The following is a 4,274-nucleotide window of genomic DNA, read 5'->3' as shown; positions in this document are numbered from 1 at the left end:
TCCGAAAGAGTCGCGCATCACTCGTTGGAACGAAAAATTTTCAAAGTCCGAAAGAGTCGCGCATCACTCGTTGGATCGAAAAATTTTCAAAGTCCGAAAGAGTCGCGCATCACTCGTTGGAACGAAAAATTTTCAAAGTCCGAAAGAGTCGCGCATCACTCGTTGGATCGAAAAATTTTCAAAGTCCGAAAGAGTCGCGCATCACTCGTTGGATCGAAAAATTTTCAAAGTCCGAAAGAGTCGCGCATCACTCGTTGGATCGAAAAATTTTCAAAGTCCGAAAGAGTCGCGCATCACTCGTTGGATCGAAAAATTTTCAAAGTCCGAACGAGTCGCGCATCACTCGTTGGATCGAAAAATTTTCAAAGTCCGAAAGAGTCGCGCATCACTCGTTGGATCGAAAAATTTTCAAAGTCCGAAAGAGTCGCGCATCACTCGTTGGATCGAAAAATTTTCAAAGTCCGAAAGAGTCGCGCATCACTCGTTGGATCGAAAAATTTTCAAAGTCCGAAAGAGTCGCGCATCACTCGTTGGATCGAAAAATTTTCAAAGTCCGAAAGAGTCGCGCATCACTCGTTGGATCGAAAAATTTTCAAAGTCCGAAAGAGTCGCGCATCACTCGTTGGAACGAAAAATTTTCAAAGTCCGAAAGAGTCGCGCATCACTCGTTGGATCGAAAAATTTTCAAAGTCCGAAAGAGTCGCGCATCACTCGTTGGATCGAAAAATTTTCAAAGTCCGAAAGAGTCGCGCATCACTCGTTAGAACGAAAAATTTTCAAAGTCCGAAAGAGTCGCGCATCACTCGTTGGATCGAAAAATTTTCAAAGTCCGAAAGAGTCGCGCATCACTCGTTGGATCGAAAAATTTTCAAAGTCCGAAAGAGTCGCGCATCACTCGTTGGAACGAAAAATTTTCAAAGTCCGAAAGAGTCGCGCATCACTCGTTGGATCGAAAAATTTTCAAAGTCCGAAAGAGTCGCGCATCACTCGTTGGATCGAAAAATTTTCAAAGTCCGAAAGAGTCGCGCATCACTCGTTGGATCGAAAAATTTTCAAAGTCCGAAAGAGTCGCGCATCACTCGTTGGATCGAAAAATTTTCAAAGTCCGAAAGAGTCGCGCATCACTCGTTGGATCGAAAAATTTTCAAAGTCCGAAAGAGTCGCGCATCACTCGTTGGATCGAAAAATTTTCAAAGTCCGAAAGAGTCGCGCATCACTCGTTGGAACGAAAAATTTTCAAAGTCCGAAAGAGTCGCGCATCACTCGTTGGATCGAAAAATTTTCAAAGTCCGAAAGAGTCGCGCATCACTCGTTGGAACGAAAACTTTTCAAAGTCCGAAAGAGTCGCGCATCACTCGTTGGATCGAAAAATTTTCAAAGTCCGAAAGAGTCGCGCATCACTCGTTGGATCGAAAAATTTTCAAAGTCCGAAAGAGTCGCGCATCACTCGTTGGATCGAAAAATTTTCAAAGTCCGAAAGAGTCGCGCATCACTCGTTGGAACGAAAAATTTTCAAAGTCCGAAAGAGTCGCGCATCACTCGTTGGATCGAAAAATTTTCAAAGTCCGAAAGAGTCGCGCATCACTCGTTGGATCGAAAAATTTTCAAAGTCCGAAAGAGTCGCGCATCACTCGTTGGATCGAAAAATTTTCAAAGTCCGAAAGAGTCGCGCATCACTCGTTGGATCGAAAAATTTTCAAAGGCCGAAAGAGTCGCGCATCACTCGTTGGATCGAAAAATTTTCAAAGTCCGAAAGAGTCGCGCATCACTCGTTGGATCGAAAAATTTTCAAAGTCCGAAAGAGTCGCGCATCACTCGTTGGAACGAAAAATTTTCAAAGTCCGAAAGAGTCGCGCATCACTCGTTGGATCGAAAAATTTTCAAAGTCCGAAAGAGTCGCGCATCACTCGTTGGATCGAAAAATTTTCAAAGTCCGAAAGAGTCGCGCATCACTCGTTGGAACGAAAAATTTTCAAAGTCCGAAAGAGTCGCGCATCACTCGTTGGATCGAAAAATTTTCAAAGTCCGAAAGAGTCGCGCATCACTCGTTGGATCGAAAAATTTTCAAAGTCCGAAAGAGTCGCGCATCACTCGTTGGATCGAAAAATTTTCAAAGTCCGAAAGAGTCGCGCATCACTCGTTGGATCGAAAAATTTTCAAAGTCCGAAAGAGTCGCGCATCACTCGTTGGATCGAAAAATTTTCAAAGTCCGAAAGAGTCGCGCATCACTCGTTGGATCGAAAAATTTTCAAAGTCCGAAAGAGTCGCGCATCACTCGTTGGATCGAAAAATTTTCAAAGTCCGAAAGAGTCGCGCATCACTCGTTGGATCGAAAAATTTTCAAAGTCCGAAAGAGTCGCGCATCACTCGTTGGAACGAAAAATTTTCAAAGTCCGAAAGAGTCGCGCATCACTCGTTGGATCGAAAAATTTTCAAAGTCCGAAAGAGTCGCGCATCACTCGTTGGAACGAAAAATTTTCAAAGTCCGAAAGAGTCGCGCATCACTCGTTGGATCGAAAAATTTTCAAAGTCCGAAAGAGTCGCGCATCACTCGTTGGATCGAAAAATTTTCAAAGTCCGAAAGAGTCGCGCATCACTCGTTGGATCGAAAAATTTTCAAAGTCCGAAAGAGTCGCGCATCACTCGTTGGATCGAAAAATTTTCAAAGTCCGAAAGAGTCGCGCATCACTCGTTGGATCGAAAAATTTTCAAAGTCCGAAAGAGTCGCGCATCACTCGTTGGATCGAAAAATTTTCAAAGTCCGAAAGAGTCGCGCATCACTCGTTGGATCGAAAAATTTTCAAAGTCCGAAAGAGTCGCGCATCACTCGTTGGATCGAAAAATTTTCAAAGTCCGAAAGAGTCGCGCATCACTCGTTGGAACGAAAAATTTTCAAAGTCCGAAAGAGTCGCGCATCACTCGTTGGATCGAAAAATTTTCAAAGTCCGAAAGAGTCGCGCATCACTCGTTGGATCGAAAAATTTTCAAAGTCCGAAAGAGTCGCGCATCACTCGTTGGAACGAAAAATTTTCAAAGTCCGAAAGAGTCGCGCATCACTCGTTGGATCGAAAAATTTTCAAAGTCCGAAAGAGTCGCGCATCACTCGTTGGAACGAAAAATTTTCAAAGTCCGAAAGAGTCGCGCATCACTCGTTGGATCGAAAAATTTTCAAAGTCCGAAAGAGTCGCGCATCACTCGTTGGATCGAAAAATTTTCAAAGTCCGAAAGAGTCGCGCATCACTCGTTGGATCGAAAAATTTTCAAAGTCCGAAAGAGTCGCGCATCACTCGTTGGATCGAAAAATTTTCAAAGTCCGAAAGAGTCGCGCATCACTCGTTGGATCGAAAAATTTTCAAAGTCCGAAAGAGTCGCGCATCACTCGTTGGATCGAAAAATTTTCAAAGTCCGAAAGAGTCGCGCATCACTCGTTGGATCGAAAAATTTTCAAAGTCCGAAAGAGTCGCGCATCACTCGTTGGATCGAAAAATTTTCAAAGTCCGAAAGAGTCGCGCATCACTCGTTGGATCGAAAAATTTTCAAAGTCCGAAAGAGTCGCGCATCACTCGTTGGATCGAAAAATTTTCAAAGTCCGAAAGAGTCGCGCATCACTCGTTGGAACGAAAAATTTTCAAAGTCCGAAAGAGTCGCGCATCACTCGTTGGATCGAAAAATTTTCAAAGTCCGAAAGAGTCGCGCATCACTCGTTGGAACGAAAAATTTTCAAAGTCCGAAAGAGTCGCGCATCACTCGTTGGATCGAAAAATTTTCAAAGTCCGAAAGAGTCGCGCATCACTCGTTGGATCGAAAAATTTTCAAAGTCCGAAAGAGTCGCGCATCACTCGTTGGATCGAAAAATTTTCAAAGTCCGAAAGAGTCGCGCATCACTCGTTGGATCGAAAAATTTTCAAAGTCCGAAAGAGTCGCGCATCACTCGTTGGATCGAAAAATTTTCAAAGTCCGAAAGAGTCGCGCATCACTCGTTGGATCGAAAAATTTTCAAAGTCCGAAAGAGTCGCGCATCACTCGTTGGATCGAAAAATTTTCAAAGTCCGAAAGAGTCGCGCATCACTCGTTGGAACGAAAAATTTTCAAAGTCCGAAAGAGTCGCGCATCACTCGTTGGATCGAAAAATTTTCAAAGTCCGAAAGAGTCGCGCATCACTCGTTGGATCGAAAAATTTTCAAAGTCCGAAAGAGTCGCGCATCACTCGTTGGATCGAAAAATTTTCAAAGTCCGAAAGAGTCGCGCATCACTCGTTGGATCGAAAAATTTTC

The sequence above is a fragment of the Athalia rosae genome, chromosome 3, assembly GCF_917208135.1.
Source record: "Athalia rosae chromosome 3, iyAthRosa1.1, whole genome shotgun sequence".
In the NCBI taxonomy this organism is placed as follows: Eukaryota; Metazoa; Arthropoda; class Insecta; order Hymenoptera; family Athaliidae; genus Athalia; species Athalia rosae.
The sequence above is the reverse complement of the archived record's forward strand: the minus strand, read 5'-3'. Positions refer to the sequence as shown.